Genomic DNA, 22,211 nt, shown 5'->3' with positions numbered 1-22,211 from the left:
TATCTTTTTTCTTTTCTGTTTTGAGATGGAGTCTCGCTCTGTCACCCAGGCTGGAGTGCAGTGGCATGATCTTCACTCACTGCAACCTCTGCCTCCTGGGTTCAAGTGTTTCTCCTGCCTCAGCCTCCCGAGTAGCTGGGACTCAGGTGTGTGCCACCATGCCCGGCTAACTTTTTGTATTATTTTAATAGAGACGGGAGTTTCACAGTGTTAACCAGGATGTTCTTTATCTCCTGACCTTGTGATCTGCCCACCTTGGCCTCCCAAAGTGCCGGGATTACAGGCTTGAGCCACTGCGCATGACCCCAGATACTTTTTTTTGATGAACTGCCGATTTGTAGGAAGGCTTAGGGATTTAGTTTGAATATTAGTTTGGGATTTGAGCCCTAGATTAGTTGCTTACTAACTGTGTGATATCAGTTGGAGCTGGGACCATCAGTCTATTAGAGAAGCATTTAAGAGAACAAATTTTACAACAGTTTGCGTGCAATTTCAATGTTAATCCATAGTCATTATATATATATAATACATAATATATAATATACAATATACAACCTGCCTTGGTTTTTAAAAATCTCTATTTGACAAGGCTCTGTCAGAGTTTGCTTTCCTGAATCCTGAAAATCTTTGGGTGCTAAGATATACAGCTCATGATTCAAATTTTTTGTTCCCTGACAACCCTTAGAAGGTTTTATTGCTCCATGGAGTCACCCCTCCCTTAGGCCTATTTTCCTCCTGTCTTCTCTGATCAGGAAACTGGGGTTTGGAGAAGTTGAACAATCTGGCTGACACCCACTGCTCCTAGTAAGTGGTAGTGTATGGTACTCAACTCAGGCCTGTTGGGTCCAGGGAGTAGACTGACTATGCACTAAACTATGCTGCCTCTTGATAGAGCCCCAAAGTTTGAGTTGGAAAGGATTGTGTTGAGCTACTGCTAAGCGTGAGACACATTTAGGGATTGAAATACCATGCTGTAGACTGTAGTCCTTGTATTATGTTCTCCTTCCTATGACGTGCATTATGTAAATACTTACAATCACCTGCTATGTCTAACTACATGTTTACTAAGCATCTATTATAGACATGATAAATAAAATGATGAATAAGACACACATAATTCCTGCCCACGTGGAGCTCACTATAAACAACTGTTTCAAAAGAGGTTTAGAAGGCCCATAGAAAGGTGTTAGAATAGATACATATCTGTGTGTTATTTATGTGTGTGTATGTATGTGTGTTTTGCATGAGTACAAAATGAAGGACTATTGAACTCAGGGTTCTACCCCTCCTTACCTCTTCTCAGGCCTTACTTCATCTACTGTTTCAAAATTTTTCTTCCACCTGATTTTTCTCATCATTACTTAAGCAGCCCAGTTTCTCCCCTCTTTAAAACAAAACAGTACCAAAGACAAAACCTCCTTCCATGACCCTGCACACTCCCACTGGAGGGCGGGAGAAGTGAGGTAATAGGGAGCAGTGTCATGGAAGGAGGGTGCGGGGTCATGGAAGGAGGGTGCAGTGTCATGTACGGAGGGTGCAGAGTCATGGAAGGAGGGTGTAGTGTCATGTAAGGAGGGTGCAGGGTCATGGAAGGAGGGTGCAGGGTCATGGAAGGAGGGTGCAGGGTCATGGAAGGAGGGTGTAGGGTCATGGAAGGAGGGTGCAGTGTCATGGAAAGAGGGTGTAAGGTCATGGAAGGAGAGTGTAGGGTCATGGAAGGAGGGTGTAGGGTCATGGAAGGAAGGTACAGTGTCATGGAAGGAGGGTGCAGGGTCATGGAAGGAGGGTGCAGGGTCATGGAAGGAGGCTTTCTCTTTGGTATTGTTGTGTTTGAAAGAGGGATAAACTTGGATGTGTATTTCCCACCTAAGCCTCTGGAGAGCACATCTCATCCTGATTCTTCACCGTCCTTTGGTCTTCAATGCCATCAGTCTACCCCTGCGGGTGCTGCTAGTTTGTGGAGACAACAGCAGTGTTGCAGCACTGAAAGCATGCTCCTCGGGCTTCACCTTCCTCATTCTCAGCATCCCATGACCTAGCTGGACATGCCTTCATTCTTCTTGCCAGTGTTTCTTCTCCATTTCTTCCCATGACTTCTTGGTCTTACTCAGGGTCTTTTGTTTTCAACCGGTCTCTCAGGATACTATCCTAGAAGTTCTCTCTCAACATACTCTCCATAGGCATCATCTCACTCCAGGATGACCCCATCAAGTCTCTATCTTCAGCCTGTATGATTCAGTTCCAAATGTTCAACTGTCCACTGGACGTTTCCATGTAGACATCTGAGAGGACACCTCAAACTTCACATATTCCAAGTTAAATTCATTATCTGCACCCTTTGTTTTGTTTACTCTGTTCCCTAAATCAGTGAGTAACACCTATATCTAAGAAGTTGTGAATTATCCTGGAATACTTTTTTCACTTTATCCCCCACATCAAACCAGTTGCAAATTTTACCTCCTGAATTTTCTCCTTACCTCTCCACCATTGTATGGTGGAGACTCCTGTACTAACACAGCTTCCTAAATGCTCTTCTGCTCTTCTGGCCACCAATATTGTTCCCACCAAAACTAATTTTCTTGCACCAGCTGGAAATTTGTATCCTAAAGGGCAAATTGTTCATGAGCAATTGCAAGCCCTTTATCTTGACTTGTGAAACCATTTCTTATCTATACCTGGCTTACATGGCTTACCCCTCTGTCCTGCCTCCCCTCATTTTTTTCCTTTTGAAACAAAGTCTCACTCTGTCACCTAGGCTGGAGTACAGTGTTTCGATCTCAGCTCACTGCAACCTTGGCCTCCCAGGCTCAAGTTATTCCTGTGGCTCAGCCTCCCAAGTAGCTGGGACTACATGCATGTGCCACCATGCCCGGTTAATTTTCTTTGTATTTTTAGTATAGATGGGGTTTTGTCATGTTGGCCAGACTGGTCTCGAACTCTTGGCCTCAAGTAATCCAACTCCCTCGGCTTCCCAAAGTGCTGGGATTACAGGTGTGACTCATCATGCCCGGCCCCATCTCTCCTCATTCTTCTCTGCAATCATAGTGATCCTATTTATCTTTTGTTCAGCCCTGCTCTTTCTTTTGCACAGAGGCTTTTCTCTTTTATAACCCTTGCTTCTTCCTTCCACACCCCATGATCTTGCTCACTTCTATGCATCCTCACTTCTCATCTTAGCTCCCATTTCTCTAGAAGGAATCCCCACTTTTCTCCCAGCCAGCTTGAATTAAGTGACTCATCCCTATGTTCTCACAGCTCCTAATTTATTCTGCTCAGAGTTATGACTTAAAATTCACAGTGTGATTACCTGTGAGGGCAGTCATAGGACCGTGTTTACCAGGCTCCTTATTTCCCTCTAGCATCTAGAAGAGTGTAGAAAGAATGTTTAAGGATTGTATTGTATGTACATAAAAACTCCTCAAATATTTCCACATAAACCTTTTTTTTTTTAAAGCCAAATGCAAGAGTTCCTGAACTGAGGGGTAATGCTTCTATAGTGATGTCTGCCAGACACTATTACTTTCTGTCTTTCTGTCTATTGTTACTTCATTCCTGTAGGTCTCCTCTTAATCCTCTGTCTTTATTTCCCAATTCTCCTGCAATTAGAGAAGCATTTGATAAATTGTAGGACAAACAAACAAACCAATATATTTTTGCATTCTCTGCAAGGAGCAAAATTGGAGACAAAATTCTCTATGTTCTTTCATTCCATCAAAGGACAGAATACCAAAAATGCCATAGGATCTGGTCTCCGATGTTGACACCAAAAATTGCTTTGTGATAAGCTGTGTGTGACATCACATAATTGCATAATTGTAATTTCCACATATTTCCAGGAATTCAACCATAAACATTTAGAAATATGGGTGATACCCTTAATGTTAACTTTCCTCTAATTGCAGCACTTGAATTGCTAGTTGTGATTGTCCTGAACTTTTACATAAGAACTTCCCAAAGGATTTTCTGTGGAAACTAGTCCCTTGAGATGCTCATCTAGATGAGAGTCCTGTATTTAATAAGTTTTGAAGCTGTATGTCCTCTTTTCTTTCAGCAAGTCACAATGCACATCAGCCTAATGCAGGCTCTGTGATGTGTGCAGTCATCTCAGCATCTCCAGTCCATTTGCAACCATGAAACCTTTTTTTCTGTAAATTTATTAATTTGCTGAAGAATGTAGTTTAAATAAATTGATTTTGGCTTCTTATTTCTGCTTCATAGCACCCCCTGTGCTAACCGGATTCTTACCTTTATTAGCAACTGTAAAAAATAATAATAGTGACAGTAGTTAACATTTTTTGAGTGTTACTGTGTCTATTATTCTAAGTACTTTATAGGTATTAGCTCATTAATCTTTCCACTTATCCTATGAGGTAGATATTACCATTATCATCTACCTTAATAGAATGAAAATTTAGGCATAAAGAGGTGAAGTACTTTGTCCAAGGTCACACAGCTGTTGAGTAGTGGAACTGGGATTTGAACTCAGGCAGTTAGATTTAAGAATCTGGGCTTAGTATCATTTCTGGTGATATATCTACCTTCTTTTCTTTTACTATCCTGGATCCTAAACAGTACCTTTCAAATGGTAGGTGTATTAGTCCATTTTCACATTGCTGATAAAGACATACCTGAGACTGGGCAATTTACAAAAGAAAGAGATTTAATGGGAGGTACAGTTCCAAGTGGCTGGGGAAGCCTCACAATCATAGTGAAAGGCAAGGAGGAGCAAGTCATATCTTACACGACTGGCAGCAGGCAGGGAGATCTTGTGCAGGCAAAACTCCTGATTTTTTAAAACCATCAGATCTTGTGAGACTCATTCACCATGAAGAGAACAGCACAGGAAAGACCCACCCCATAATTCAATCACCTCCCAGTGGTTTCCTCCTACTACACATAGGAATTGTGGGAGTTACAATTCAAGATGAGATTTGGGTGGGGACACAGAGCCAAACCATATCAATCCATCCCTGGCCCCTCCAAAATCTCATGTCCTCACATTTCAAAACAATCATGCTTTCCCAACGATCCCCCAAAGTTTCAGCTAATTTCAGCACTAACTCAAAAGTCCACAGTCCAAAGTCTCATCAGACACAAGGCAAGTCCCTTCTGTCTGTGAGCCTGTAAAATCAAAAGCAAGTTAGTTACTTCCTAGATACAATGAGGGTACAGGCATTGGGTAAACACATCCATTTCAAATGGGAAAAATTGGCCAAAACAGAGTGTACAGGCCCCATGCAAGTCCAAAATCCAGTGGAACAGGCAAATCTTAAAGCTCCAAAATGATCTCCTTTGACTTAATATCTCATATCCAGGTTATGCTGATGCAAGAGGTGGGTTCCCATGGTCTTGGGCAGTTCCACCCCTGTGGCTTTGGAGGGTACAGCCTCCTTCCTGGCTGCTTTCATGGGCTAGCATGGAGTGTCTGCACCTTTTCCAATCAAATGGTGCAAGCTGTCAGTGGATCTACCATTCTGGGGTCTGGAGGACAGTGGCCCTCTTCTCACAGCTCCACTAGGCAGTGCCCAAGTAGGGACTCTGTGTGGGAGCTCTGACCCCACATTTCCCTTCAGCACTGCCCTACCAGAGATTTTCCATTAGCGCCCTGCCCCTGCAGCAAACTTCTGCCTAAGCATCCAGGCATTTCCCTATGTCCTCTGAAATCTAGGTGGAGATTCTCAAACCCCAGTTATTGACTATTGTGCACTCACAGACTCAACACCACATGGAAGCTGCCAAGGTTTGGAGCTTGCACCCTCTGAAGACACAGCCCGAGCTCTCCATTGGTCCTTTTCAGCCATGGCTGGAGCAGCTGGGATGCAAGGCACCAAGTCTCTAGGCTGCACACAGCACAGGGACCATGGGCCTGGCCCACAAACTATTTTCTCCTAGGTCCCCAGGTCTGTGATGGGTAGGACTGCTGTAAAGACCTCTGACATGCCCTGGAGACATTTTCCTTATTGTCTTGGGGATTAATGTTCTGCTCCTTGTTACTTATGCAAATTTCTGCAGCTGGCTTGAATTTCTTCTCAGAAAATGAGTTTTTCTTTTCTATCACATTGTCAGGCTACAAATTTTTCAAGTTTTTATGCTCTGCTTCTGTTTTAAAACTGAATGCCTTTAACAGCACCCAAGTCACCTCTTGAATGTTTTGCTGCTTAGAAGTTTCTTCTGCCGGATACCCTAAATCATCTCTCTCAAGTTTAAAGTTGCACATGCCACCAGTCTCTTTGCTAAAACATAACAAGAGTCAGTTACATTTGTTCCAGTTCCCAGCAAGTTCCTCATCTCCATTTGAGACCACCTCAGCCTGGACCTTATTGTCCATGTCACCATTTGACTGCTGTTCAAAGTCATTCAACAGGTCTCTAGGAAGTTCCAAACTTTCCCACATTTCCTTGTCTTCTTCTGAGCCCTCCAAATTGCTCCAGCTTCTGCCTCCAGTTCCCATTTTGGGTATCTTTTCAGCAGCACCCCACTCTACCAATTTACTGTATTAGTTTATTTTAACACTGCTGATAAAGACATACCTGGACTGGGCAATTTACAAAAGAAAGAGGTTTAATTGGGCTTACATTTCCACATGGCTGGGGAAGCCTCACAATCATAGTGGAAGGCAGGCAGAAGCAAATCACATCTTATGTGGATGGCAGCAGGCAAAGAGAGAGATTGTGCAGGCAAACACCCATTTTTTTTTAAACCGTTAGATCTCATGAGACTCTTTCACTGTCCCGAGAACAGTGCAGGAAGGACCTGCTCCCATAATTCAATCACATCCCACTGGGTTTCTCCTACAACACATGGAAATTGTGGGAATTACAATTCAAGATGAGATTTGGGTGGGGACAAAGAGCCAAACCATATCAATAGGCTTTTATGAATACCTGAATCATCTAGCATTCTGTCTTTGACAAAGAAACCAACTTTCATCCCATCTATATCATTCCTAACAACGTAGTTGCCTAGAAGAAGCCAAAACCGTCCACCTCCAACTTTGTTATCTAATTAAGGAAATAGAGCAGGAGTTATATTGTAGTATATAGCCAGCACATGGTGGGCATATTTTAATAATCTGCCAGAATGTAGATTGAAAAACATGCTATAGTCATGGGTCACAAAACAAACACAGACATCACAAAACAGACTGCCAGAGAATGACAAACATTTGAATATAAATTAAAAGGAGCTTTGCAGACACAGCATAACAAAAAGCCCAATTAACAAAGCTAACCATATGCTACCACCAGAATGGTTGGACACAGTGTAAAACACACTTGCACATTAAATGCAAAGAAATCGCAGATGAAACAGCTTCATCAAAGAAACTGGAACCACTGCCAAACCTACATGCTGCAGTGATAAAAGGGCTTCTTTATAGAGTCACTTTAAATGTCCCCCAATAAAATAGTTATCAAAGGTACACACACCCTGAAGCACTGAACAAATAGAGGTAGAAACTAAAGCAAAACAGTAAGCTTTTGGAACTGTTTTATTATTTTCTTTCACATTGAATAACCACATACCTTGATTTATTTGTAACATTTTTAAAGGTATTACAGAGTAGAGGTGAGGAGCATAAAGTTTAGAATCAGACAGGCTGAGGTTTAAATCCTAGCTGTGCAATGTGCTCATGGCATAATTTTTTTTTTCCCATAATGTTTAGTCTAAGTGACAGTACATATGGAAATGGGAATAACAATATTCTTTACACTTCTTTACACTTTTATCAGGATTAACACTGATGATGTACCCAAATGGTATAGCATAGCATAGCGTTTAGCACAGAGTAAGCATTTATTCTGTAAATAAAAGCTGCTATTATTTATTTTTTAAAGCTATACATATTCTAGGATGCAAATTGAAATGTATATTTTGAGCTGTTGACTGTTTAATTTCAACTGAGCAGAAAAGACTTCCATCTTGGGGAATTCCATTCCTGACATTATATTATTGTACAATAGTGATAGTGGTGGATCACAAAATATTTCACTTGTTCACTGGTTTGTTCATTCATTCATTTATTCATCTGTCCATTTCATTCAACAAACAGTTCCTAAGCATCCTTCAGGCTCAAAATGCACTGTCCTAGGTGCTGAAGATACAGTCCTGACTAAGACACAACATCGGCCATCAAGATGCTCCAAGATTGGTGGGGGAGACATCCAGAAATAGAAATAATTGTAATGCACAAAGTAAGTTGTAAAATAGATACAGGTTTTGAATATTGTGAAAGTGGTATTTATTCTGTCAGGGGAGGGGTGTGCAGTGAGGAGTCATTTGTACTAGATTTTGAAGGATCAGTAGTGATTTCAGGAAGAAATAGGAATTTGGAGATGTTTGAATCTGTTTATTACAGTTATTGAATGGTAGACCATAATTTTCTGGGACTATTCAACTAACTTCTAACTGCGTCATGAAGGAAGGAAGAATTTTCCAATTTTTTTGGTTTATTACTCCTCTCAACCCCAGGCCTTGAGAGAACTCCACAGCGTTTAAAATGTAGATATTTAAAATATAGATTACAACGTTTAAAATGTAGATATTTAAGAAAGAATGTGGACTTGGAGGTTTTCTAGACTTAGGTGTGGCTTTTCTTACCCTCTGCTCTGCACAGCTCCCCAGATGACCCCAGCAGGGTTGAACCTGAGTTGCCGGTGGGCTTAGCCTGCACCCACTCACTTCGTACTGGCTTCCTTTCCTTCCTGTCTCTCTCTTTCCTCCTCTACCAGTGCTTCTGGGATCACTTCTAAAATAAGCTATTCACACTCAGACCCTTACCTGAGGTTCTGTTTTTAAGAGAACCCAAGCCAAAACAAGACCTCTCTGCTTGATTGCACGTTGTCAACTTGGAGTTACTGAACTCATCGATGTCTGTGAACTATGTTTCCCAGAGTCCCCTTCCCCTTATGATTCTAGGATGGACATTTAGAAAATGGAAGTGACCAGAAGCCATTACTCTCAGAAAGCCATGGAAGCCAACACAGTGACAGACCAATGCAGCTGCACCTAGCAGGCCTCAGCTTCTAGCTTCCAACTCCTGGCCCCACCAACAAACAGCTCCAATGAGAAAACCAAGCACCAGACAACATTCCTTCTGACCATTATGGTTAGTGGCTTATTCTGATTCTCCATCTCCATCTTCCAGACCTTTACTTCCCCAACTCTTCCTACATTTGTGTGTGCTCTAATTGCTATAGCAAGCCTCTTATTACCATAGCATTTTAGTGGTTCTGTTTTCCTGACTGACATCTAACTCTAATTCATAATAATTCAAAGAGCTACTGTGGAGAGTTTTTAGTGCTCGTCTTATACCAGACACTGGTTTGAGCATTCTGCATAACAACTCAATCAGTTAGGATTAGTATTGTAATTATTTCCAATTTATAGTTGAAGAAACTGAAGGACAGAAACTCTAGGTCAATCAGTTCAACATCACAAAGCCAATAAGTGATGGCGCTAAAATTCAAACCAGGCATCTGACTTCAGAGCCTGTGGTGCAGCCAAATTTCTACCTCCCTCCTGTGGTCAAAAGAAGGTAAACTATTCCATACTTCTACCAGTTCTCTCCTCATTCATTCTTTCTCCCCCGGTTAAATCTTCCGTGGCCTAGGTCCATGTCATGGTGACCATGTACCAATGACCCTTCGGAGGATGCCTCCCATAGGACAAGTGGTGTAGTTGGAAATTTCTATATAATATGCATGATGTGCATTTATTGAAAATATGTCAAGTCCTAGTGTGATGGCTAAATGTTGTGTGTCAACTTGACTGGATTAAGAGATGCACAGAAAACTGGTAAAACATGGTTTCTGGGTGTGTTCTTGAGGGTGTTTCTGGGAAAGAAGAGCATTTGCAGGGGTAGACTGAGTAATGAAGATCTTTACCAGTGTGCGTGGACACCACCCAATTTGTTGAGGGCTGAATAAAGCACAAAGGCATTGAAATGACAAATTCACTGTCTCTTTTTGAGCAGGAATATCCATCTTCTCCTGTACTTGGGTATCAGTGGTCCTGGTTCTAGAACTTTCAGACTTGGACTGAGACTTACACTACTGGTTCCCCTGGTTCTCAGGTCTTTAGGCTTGGATGACCCACAACACTGGCTTTTCTGGGCCTTCAGCAGCTTGCAGATAGCAGAGTGAGGCTTCTTAGCTTCCATAGTCATGTGATCCAATCTTTCACATGAAATCTCTTCCTATATGTATCCTATTGGTTCTGTTTCTCTGGAGAACCCTAATATACTCAGGTCCATACCAAAACCTATGTATTAGTCTGTTCTCATGGTGCTGATAAAGACATACCCGAGACTGGGTAATTTTAAAGAAAAAGAAGTTCAATGGACTCATAGTTTCATGTAGCAAGGGAGGCCTCAGTCATGGTGGAAGGCAAAGGCGGAGCAAAGGCACATCTTACATGGCGGCTGGCAAGAGAGTATGTGCAGAAGAACTCCCATTTATAAAATCATCAGATCTCATGAGACTTATTCACTTCCATGAGAACAGTATGGAAGAAACTGACCCCCTGATTCAATTATTTCCAACTGGCCTCACCCTTGACATGTGGGGATTATTACAATTCAAAGTGAGGTTTGAGTGGGGACACAGAGCCAAACCATACCACCTTACATGCATTATTTGATGTGATATGCAAAACAACTTTATGATATAGATTAAAAAAAAAATACTTAACTTTCTTCTAGAACTGAGGCTTGTAGAGGGAAGAAGGTGTGCCAAGGGCACACACTGGGTACATGGTGAAATTGGGATTTGAAAGTTGGCAATTGGCCTCTGCAGTGTACTCTGCTAATCTGAAAGTGCTTTTTAAATGTATGATTTAAATTGTCTTTTAAATCTGATGTCATCAAATATCTGAAATGGTTATATTGTGTTGGAGCAGCTGAAAGCAGACTAGGAAAATTGCACAAAGTGCAACACTTTATTTGGGCTATCAATAAGTCATTCTAGCAAGAAATCCAGGGACTCAAGAAAATATACTAAAATTGAACCACGACTTTCCCTGCCATACCCAATTACTTATTTTTTATTCTAATTTGAAAGTTTGAAAATATCTAATGTAACATCTCAGAAATCTATTGCCTTAAGTAATTTTTAAAAAAATCTCGATTTCTCCTTTGTAAGGAAATGGCTATCATATTATTAATATGAAATGACTGACTTGGCAAAGCATATCACAGTACCTCTCTCCAGAGAGTAGCAGAGTGCAGCAACTTTGATATGTGCTAGGAAGTGCTGAGGGTTTGTTTAATTACAACAAAAATGATGTTGTGCTAGTTATTACATATGTGAATCCCATTTGTTTTATTTTCCCTTGTTTTACATTTTTTTTCTTGTAATTCATTGCATTAACTCCTAGTCTTCCTGGCTATCACTTGTTATCCACGACTTGAATGATTCTACTGAAGGATGCCTTATCATTTTAAGAAAACCAAGTGTTATAAAGGACCTTTCATTTCTATTTGGATTACTTATCATTCAATAATTAGCCACCCCTCCAGACAAAGAATTCAAAATGGGAGTTATGATTTGCCAAGGCATCTCATAGTTCCAGCCATTAGTGTTCATCCAGCTGAAACTACAGGACTAAAACTAATCCAATTAAGTAACAACAGTATATTTTGAATCAGTACTGAACAGATGGTAAAGCATCCCCCATTCATCATTAATTAATGTTCATTTAGCACCCATAGAGAATGACTCTGGGTTACTGCTTCCTGAAGGTAGAGATGAAACTTCTGCATTGGAAGGTCATACCATCTGGTTACTGAAAAACCACCTTACAGGATCTGAAATAATTTTGTAGAATAAATCATCTCTGGAAATGGGAATGTTAAGGACCTCAATAGGAAGATTTTGTGAACTTCACAGAGGATTTCAGGGATAAAGCCTAAAATCTATGATTTTTCTTATTTAAAAAGAATTTAAAATAACAAATCTACCTCCCTCCTTTCTCTACTTAACATGCCAGCAGATATACTGAATGATTTCCCCTTCTTTTAATTTTGCCTTTACATTTTTAAAATTTTATGATTGTTTAGTTTGTATTTTGTATCTATTCTCTCTCTCCTGAGCTCTGTATGGCACTCCCAGATGTGTATGTGGGTAACATTTAAAGTTGGTAAAGTGATGCTCAAGCCTAATCATTCTTCCTGAGGATTTGTTGACACGAGTGTTTCAGAGAATATCAATTTGGTAGATAATTTGTGGAATGGTTTACCGTAATTGAATTTCTGTGCCGTAATAAGAATGGAGTAGACCCATGCCTCTCTTGAGTGTCTCTTTGCTTATAATTCTCTTTGAGAGTAATGTTTTCTGCATTCGCATATCATAATTAAAAGAGCTTTTCCAGGGTTCTTTAAAAATTTCCCACTGATGGAATACTCATTAAAACAGTTTGAAAAGTTAGTTTACATATTTACTTTTAATAGCATTCTTATAGTATTTATTTTTGTAGACAAAGTGCCTTCTAAATTTAGACTTACACCTTTAAATGTATCTATATTCTTTGTTTTCTGGTTATAAGCTGTAACAATTTTAATTATCTACGGCAACTAGTTGCCTATTCAACCTCCTCTCTCCCCAAATAGGAGATGGCAATGTGTTTAGCTAAAATTTATGATTTTGTAACCCCTATTATAATCATGAATAGACAATAAAATATAAGACCATATATTAGGTGGTGGTTTTTGAGAATTCCCCTTTAAAGGGGCTTACTCAGCTGGAATGCAGGCATACGACCGGTGTTCCAGCATCCATTTTCTTACTATGAAGTAATCTTGAGAATAAAAGCCACAAGCTGATGAAAGCAGAACAGATACTTAAATGGAGATTAGATCATGATGGTCATACCAGTTCTGGACTGCTTTTATTTGAACTTTATGTTATACGTACAAAAATAATTCCCTGTTTTGCAGAATGCACTCTTATCTTGGATCAATTCTCTAACCTAACTGAAACATATTTTCATAAAGGAAGTGGGTTTGTATAGTGACCTACAAAAGCCCTACTAGATATGATTCCATGATACCTTTCTGACCCTGTCTCTTGACAGTCTCTCCTTTGTACATTCTATTCCAGCTACATGGCCTTTTTGGTATTCTTGGTATACATCAGGTATAATCCAGCCTTCAGTATTTTGTTCTTGCTGTTCCCTCTACCTGGCGCATGAGTGCCCCAAATGTTCCCTCTACCTGGCGCATGAGTGCCCCAAATGTTTACTCAGCAAATTCTCTCATGTCCTCCAGACTGCTACACTTCTCTTTCACCCTCTCCATCACTTCAACTTGTTATCCCCTGACATTTTATATCTCCCTTCCCTGATTTAATTTTCTCTCTTGCATGATCTAACATTGAGCATATTTTACTTTTAATCTATTTAATTGCCTGTTTTTCTTTAGAATGTAAGCTCCAAGAGACAGAGTTTTTTGCCTATTTCATTTACTAGGATAGAGCCAGATACTAGGACTGCACATACATATTTGTTGAATGAATGAAAGTGATAAGGAATTGGTTGACCAAGAGAGATGGGGAGAAAAAGATATTAAGACTCTGATACGGAAAGCTGGAAAGCTGGTAACCCTTATTTTATTTAAATAGCAGGAAATCATGACCAAATTTCAAATGCATAAGTGAAGAAGGATATAATGCCTATTTCCAAGATGAAAAGTATAAAGAATGAAGTAAGAAAATGCAGGAAGATGAGGGCCAAAGAGCTCAATGAGAAGGGATTGCTGTAGTCAAGAGGGCAGATATGATTTTTTAAGAGTAGGAATGAGAATACCTAGAGATTGAGGATAAGAGAGGTTTTCATAATCTGGGGTGGAAATGGAGGAAACTCAAGTCTGACAGTCTTAATCTTCTAAGAAGAACAAGATGCAGACAATCTGATGATTGTGAGGGAAGAATAGAGATGGAAGGATGGAGGGGGGGAAAGTTTTGCAGTATCAGCCACTGCAGGAAAGAGGAATAAAGCAGAACTAAATGAAAATTGCTACTGAGTGGTACAGAAAGGCTGAATTGAAACAGACAATGAACATTTATAGTCAAGCCAATTGTCATGGTTTTATTTCTTTTCTTGTAATTATTGGCAGCTCATAGGCAGAAACGGGAAATTAGCAGGAATAGGTGGTCAGCTTTTCCCACAGTTGGTAAATAGTAAGGTGGGCATGGAAGAATTTCTGACTGGTAGTAGTTGAGTAGACTGTTAAAATGGCATCCAAGTTGGGAAAGGTAAGTGGAGCTAGACCGAGGAGGATAGAACCTGAGCTGTGAAGACAGGAGCTGTCCTAAAGTCTCAGTGACTATGGACTCTACCTCTGTCCTCAATTGAAAGTAGATTTGGACTTTTTATTATATTTCTTCTTATACCATACATAAAGTTTATATGCAAGGACTCAAAGTATTCTTTAACCCATTTGCCGTTTGGACTGATGGATAAATGTGACCCAGTAGAACACCTCTAGGGCAAGATTTATGGTGCATACTGTGAGGTAGTCATGCTGGGAAAGACATACAGCACATCAATTAGAATTCTAGCATGCAGATGGAGGAAAAACAATACTCATTTCTGCTTGGTTCTAGGTGTGTGAACTTTACATTAACTTTCATTATTCCCAGCTCTCCTTTTTGTCCATGTGCTTCAGAGAAGCAAAACAAAGAGGTTGGGAACTTGGGCTCTGAAATCTGTTATCTGGGATCAGATCCTGGTTCCACGATTTTCTAACCATGTGATCTAGAAAATCAAGGTATTTAACCTCTCTCCGATTCAATTTTCTTATCTTTGAAAGGGGGTCGATCCTGCAACATACTGCATAGGATTATTTCAAGGATTGATGAGATCTGTGTAAAATACCTAGAGAGGGATCAGTGCATAAGTACACTTAATTACTTATGATAATGATGATGATGATGTTGGTATTAATGTGATAACTACAAGAATTCAATGGAGCCTACAAACAAAATTTATCCATCATTCCCTTAAGGTGGGGCAAATGGGACGTGTGCCTTGTGAACATAAGCAGGGTACAATTAATAATTAAGATTATAACTGCACAAATTATCATAAGTACTACATGAATTAAATATCTGGCCTAGGGCTTCCCACAGAGCCTATTTAGATAAAACAAACATAAACTTCCAAGAGACATCTAAATTGTTCAATGGCTTTCTGAAAAAAGATTCAGGTTAAAAAGATTGATTCTCAATTCAAATCACTACAATTTCATGATAAGAAAATTAGCAAATAAATTAATTAAGAAAGTTAAAAATACCCATAATCCCACTGTCCACACATAGTCCTGAATAGATGCAAATAACAAAGGATATCTGGAAAATTTTGCCTTTTTTAACTACATGTCATACATTTATATTTTCATGAATGTTATCCTTTGCCATGTCACGTGGAAGTGACTCATCTCTGTGTCTTTGGCTGATTCTCTGTGAGAGTGGTGACTCGGCTATTTCCCTTGGAGCCTGTTCCCTCTCTTCTCTCTCCTTTTTTCATATCTGTGCTTTACTGTACCCATTATTACAGCAATCCAGGAATCTAGGGGGAAACTGTGGCTTTGTTAGACTTCTAGACTGAGCTGTGGGCTCCTGTCCAACTTCACCAGGAATTCTGCTGTGGGAGTGTATCAGATGGTGGCCTGCTGTTAATAAAGTGACTTTCATTTCTACCCTATTATTCATCATTAACCTCAGGGGGAAAAAGCCAAATAGAGCATTCTTAGCTTCCGAGAATGAAATATCATTGAGTACTATAAAATTTGACTCAGGTTCCTAATATCCCATCTGTATTAACTTGTTCTCACACTGCTGTAAATAAATACCTGAGACTGGGTCATTTATAAAGAAAAGAGGTTTAATTGGCTCATGGTTCTGCAGGCTGTATAGGAAGATTGATGCTGGCATTTGCTCAGCTTCTGGGGAGGCCTCAAGGAACTTACAATCATGGCAGAAGACGAAGGAGGAGCAGACACATCATATGGGCAGAGCAGGAGTGAAACACAGGCCAGGGCTGGGGGTGGGAATAGAAGGGAGGTGCCACACACTTTTAAACAACTAGATCTTGAGAGAACTCACTACCCGAGGACAGTACCAAAGGGATGGTGCTAAATCATTCAGGAGAAATCCATCCCCATGATCCAGTCACTTCCCACCAGCCCCACCTCCTACACTGGGGATTATGTTCAATATGGTTTTGGGCAGGGATACCCATCCAAATGATATCACCACCTAATCCCTGGCTCCACATAAACACCTTGTATGTTCAACCGAGTATGCTTTCTTTCTTTCTGACTGTAATGTATACGAAACCCTTAGTAGAGTAGCTGACACATAGTTAGCACTTAATCCATTTAAGTACTACTTCATCTTTTTAAATATCTTACATACAATAAATATTAGAATATCAATATTTATTTGTATTTATTATGATATTGATCTAAATATAAATATCAATATTCAACTCTTGAAACAATTATTATATACCATATCCTTTCAAATAATCAGTGTGTTAGAATTTTGGGTTATTCAGTTTCTTAGATGTTTGTGATTACCCAAGGATCACCCACTGATGGAGGGAAAAGACCTAGGTAAGAACTTCCCAGGAGGGGATTTAGGACGATGCACCTTTAAGATTTTTGTCAGTGTTGCCACATTGCATGAGGTGGCCTTTTGATTGCATAACATTAGGCATTCCACAACTTTTCACACAAAGTTCTTGCTTACTACACTAACGATTAACCAAGTACAAGTCACTTTGATGGATTTAAGTAGATTCTAGCAAGAGAAGAAAATAAAATATTTTTCTAAAACATTACATAAATGAAAAAAATAAAAAGGTTCTGAAACCCAAGAATGACAGTTTCATAGATATCAAATTATATATAATGTATAATTATATTATATATTAATAATAATGATAATGAAAATTGTGATGCTTTACATTAACATAGAACAATTTCTAACATTTAGATTGTCTTATGATTCTATAATATTCTTGTGATTTATAAGCAAATGAGGAAAAATGATGGGAAAGGAGTAATGATAAAAGTACACATTTGAGTGCTTATGTTTCTTAACTGATAGAGTAAACCTAGGTTTAAGATTAAACAATTAGTTTTGATAATCCCAACAGTATAGTTTTTCAAATGAATTATATTCAAAAATAATTCAGAATTTTTCAGGAAATGACAGTGCACTAAATATAATACATACCTAACCTAAAATATAGAGTGAGTTTAAATAATAATTTTATATTCTGAAATTGTATGACAACATTTCAAAAGAAGTTATAGTTTTTACGCATAATTTTAATTAGAACACCACAGCTATAAGGTATTGCATATTATCAAGACTTTATTTTACTCATGGTGAGACACAATGTCAGTAATAATATTTTATGGGACCATGACACATGCAGAACCCTCCTTTTTTCTGCACAATTATCTGACATGCCAAATCAGACAACGTTTTAGCGAAAATCTTGGGATAATAAGTCATCAGTAATATTAGCCTAGGATGTTTCACTCCCCCCGGGATCATCAAATTATTGACTTACTTTTTATAACTGCTTAAAAAGTATTAAATGCTTTATATAATTTGTCTCATTTGGACTGCAGGAGAATCCTAGGAGCTAGGTTTGGCATGTTTTATAGGATAGTGTAACATAGTGGCTAATAGCACAGATACTGGTGCCAAAGTGCCTGCCTTTGAACCTTTATTTTGTCCCTCAGGAGCTTTGGGACCATCTGACTGTAGGCCAGTGGTCCAACCTGGAACAGGAGGATGGCCACTTCATAGTGGTAAGCAGTGAGTGAGGTGCTAGACATGAGATGCTTGGAGCTCCACCTGGTTGTGATAGACACTGGACCAGTACCAGGACACATGGCCCTTGTCTTGCAGAGGAAGAGCCTCTGCTTAGAGAGATTATTCTGCTTTTTCTAAGCGTTTGCATCTTTTCTTTTTTTGTAAGGTTGGTTCTTTATTGTGAAACAAAGGGAAAGGGGCTGATTAATGCAACAAAGAAAAAGACAAAAATTAAGAAGTTGTACTTAAGTACAATTACTTAAGTGTATTTTCAAGAATCATTTGTTTAAGAAAAGCCTTCTACCTTGTTTACTTCTGTGATAATTTGAGCTGGTTATAGCCTGAGGGGGTGGTGGCAGGCAATACAATAACAAAAGAGCTCATATTTTAAGAGCTATCAACAAAGCTAATGCATTTTCATTTTCTACTTATGATGTCAAAAGACATTCCCTAGTGATGGATTATTTCTATAATGACAAAGGCATTTTAATACAACTAGATGCGTTTCCAAGATTTTATTCTTCATTTGGCGGTGGCTGGATGGTGTTGCTCATAGGTACTACCTACATATTTATTCTTTTTCCATTTTTTTCAGGCATATATAGAGAGTGATGAGATTTCCCTCTTCTTTATAAGGTTAAGTTAAAACTAAACAGCACTCTGGGCACGGTGGCTCACACCTGTAATCTACGCACTTTGGGAGGCTGAGTCGTGCAGATCACTTGAGGTCAGGAGTTCGAGACCAGCCTGGGCAACATGGTGAAACCCCGTCTCCACCAAAAAATACAAAAATTAGCCAGGCGTGATGGCGCGCCTGTAATCCCAGCTACTTGGGAGGCTGAGGTGGGAGAATCACTTGAACCGGAAGGTGGAGGTTGCAGTGAACCCAGATCACACCACTGCATGCCAGCCTGGGTGACAGAGTGAGACCCTGTCTCAAAGGTGCAGACATGTCCAAGTCCAAGAACCACACCACACACAACCAGTCCCGAAAATGGCACAGAAATGTTATCAAGAAACCCTGATCACAAAGATATGACTCTCTTAAGGGGGTAGACCCCAGGTTCCTCAGGAACATGCACTTTGCCAAGAAGCACAAGAAGAAGGGCCTAAAGAAGATGCAGGCCAACAATGCCAAGGCCATAAGTGCACGCTCTGAGGTTATCAAGATCCTTGTAAAGCCCAAAGAGGTTAAGCCCAAGATCCCAAAAGGTGTCAGCTGCAAGCCAGATCGACTTGCCTACATTGCCCACTCCAAGCTTGGGAAGTGTGCTCATGCCCGCATTGCCAAGGGGCTCAGGCTGTGCCAGCCAAAGGCCACGGCCAGGGATCAAACCAAGGCCCTGGCTGCAGCTCCAGCTTCAGTTCCAGTTCAGGCTCCCAAAGGTGCCCAGGCCCCTACAAAGGCTTCAGAGTAGATATCTCTGTTTGCCAACGTGAGGACAGAAGGACTGGTGTGAGACCCCTGGGCTACCATCTGCCTGGGGCTGGGGTTCTCCTGTGCTATTTGTACAAATAAACCTGAGACAGGAAAAAACAAAACAACAAAACAAAACAAAACAAAACAACAACACAACCAACCAACAAACAAACAAAAAAACAAATAACAACAAAAACAACAAAATAGCAGATATTAGGACATTCAAACTACTGGTAGCTTTTTCTAAGCCTTTGAGGTGACTTAAATGACAGTCAGTGATAATAAACAATAGCTTTCTTCTCTTTGCCCGTAGTGGTGGGCAAAGGGAGATGGAGAACACCAAGAGAGAGGGTGTGCGTTTGTGTGGTGAGCTATTCAGTCTTATTTATCTTCTCAATTTCTAAATTCTCTTAAGTTTGACTCAAATTCTTACCTATTCTCAACCTATGAGTCTCAGTCTTGGCTATATTTTTAAAGTATTTGGGATCTTACATACTAATTAACAGATAATACGTATACATGATGTACATATATATTTGTTAGGTTGGTGCAAAGGTTATTGCAGTTTTGCCATTAAAAGTACGGCAAAAACCACAATTACTTTTGCTTCAGCCTAATACACACATGTATATGCCCATACACCTAGACACCTATATGCATACACAGACCCTACCCTTTGATGTTGGCTCCAGCAACATCTCTATGAACTCTCTAACCTAATTGACTTAGCTACCACTGTCTTTCCAGGTGCTCTACTTTCTATGCAGATATGTGCTTTGCTATAGTTATTCCCTCACTGGAAGCGTTTTCTCTTCCCTTTCTCCCTTCTCCATTCCTAACCCTCTGCGTGCAGCCTTTGATTGCTTTGGACTTCCCGTCAGCATTTATCTCAATTCTCATTTTGGCTTTGAATTATGTAGGGCTTTCTACTTAACTGTTCCAAGAATATCTATCTTGCTTTTTCAATTAGACTAATGACCAGGTTAGTCTAATTAAATAAAAGAGAAAGATATTTCTTTTATCTTTATTTTTTCTAATGCCCAAGACTACACGTGTATCTACCATAGTGCCACATGTTTAGTAATCATTACTTGAAGGAATGAATTTCATCCAGGCTATCCACATTCATAGTTTAAAGGAAACACCTGTCGATCAGAAGCGTTTTAGGCTGTAATCAATCTATGAACCACAATCATTACCTATAACTCATCTATTTTAAAAATTAATTAGTTAAAATTTTAAATTGAGTAAAAATTATATATATTTATTATGTAAAACATGATATTTTGAAAATGTATACTTTGTGGAGGGGCTACATTAAGTTTATCATCACATGCATTACTTCATAAACATTTTTTTTTTTTGTGGTAAGAACACCCAATACCTACTTTTGGCAATTTTCAAGAACACACTGCATTGTTATTAATGATAATTACCATCTTGTACAATAGACCTCTTGAACTTATTCCTATCTAACTAAAGTTTTGTAAGTTTTGAGCAATATCATTCCAACACCCTCACCTCCCTCTGAAAAATCCCCAGTAATCACCATTATACTTTACTTTTATAAGTTCAACTTTAAAAGATTCCACATATAAGTGAGACCATGTGGTATTTGCCTTTCAGTGCCAGGCTTATTTCACATATCATATTGTCCCCAAAGTTCATCTATATTATCACAAATGGCAGGATTTCCTTCTTTTTACAATGGGAATAGTTTTCTATTGTATGCGTACAACATTTTCTTGATCCATTCATCCATTGATGAACACTTAGATGGACTCCATATCTTGGTTACTGTGAATAATGCTGCAGTGAACATGGGGTTGCAGGTATCTCTTTGTTGTATTGACTTTGTTTCCTTTGGATATATACCTAGTAGTGGGATTGCTGGATCATATGATAGTTCTATTTTTATTTGTTTGAGCAACCTGCATACTGTTTTTCATAAGGGTTTACCAATTTACATTTCCAGCAGTAATGTTCAACAATCTATTTTTTGACTTTAACCATATAACCAATCACCTATGTAACCTTTCTTCTTGGATGTCTAAAAGGCACTGAAACCTGTCATCTGACCCTCTGACTATGTCAAATTCCTTGTCAGATGCTCTTATATCTCCTTTAAAATTTTACATTTATTTGTGCAATTATTTGCTTAATCTCTGATTACCTCATTGGACTATAGCCCAATGAAGGCAGAGAATATGACTGTTTGACTAACTATTATATCTTTCATATGTATCAGAAGGAAGAAATGAAAGAAGGAAGGAAGGAAGAAAGAAATGGGAGGAAAGAAAAATAAAAGAATGAGAAATGTTCAGAGTCTATTGCTAAAAGTTCAAAGCCTGTTAGTTCCTTTAGCTGTATGTTTTGATGTTTCTTTGCAGACTAAACTAATATTTCCAAACAAAATCGCTTTTAAAATTTAACACCAGGCTCAATTTTCATTTCAAAATTGTGCCAGTTCACTATTCAAAATAGCAAAGACTTGGAATCAACCCAAATGTCCATCAGTAACAGACTGGATTAAGAAAATGTGGCACATATACAGCATGGAATACTATGCAGCCATAAAAAAGGATGAGTTCGTGTCCTTTGTAGGGACATGGATGCAGCTGGAAACCATCATTCTCAGCAAACTATCGCAAGAACAGAAAACCAAACACCACATGTTCTCACTCATAGGTGGGAACTGAACAATGAGATCACTTGGACTCGGGAAGGGGAACATCACACACCGGGGCCTATCATGGGGAGGGGGGAGGGGAGAGGGATTGCACTGGGAGTTATACCTGATGTAAATGACGAGTTGATGGGTGCAGCATGCCAACATGGCACAAGTATACATATGTAACAAACCTGCACGTTATGCACATGTACCCTAGAACTTAAAGTATAATAATAATAATAATAATAAATTGTGCCAGTTATTGAAAATGTTTTATTATTATGTGGTGTCACAA

General features: G+C 39.3%; 1 pseudogene; it reads left to right on the top strand.

Moving 5' to 3' along the window:
• Window positions 1–18,775: 18,775 nt before the first annotated feature.
• On the top strand, window positions 18,776–19,243 carry LOC112626860 (annotated as a pseudogene).
• Window positions 19,244–22,211: the final 2,968 nt, after the last annotated feature.

The sequence above is a fragment of the Theropithecus gelada genome, chromosome 6, assembly GCF_003255815.1.
Source record: "Theropithecus gelada isolate Dixy chromosome 6, Tgel_1.0, whole genome shotgun sequence".
Classification (NCBI taxonomy): domain Eukaryota; kingdom Metazoa; phylum Chordata; class Mammalia; order Primates; family Cercopithecidae; genus Theropithecus; species Theropithecus gelada.
This window is presented reverse-complemented; position numbering and strand designations above follow the sequence as displayed.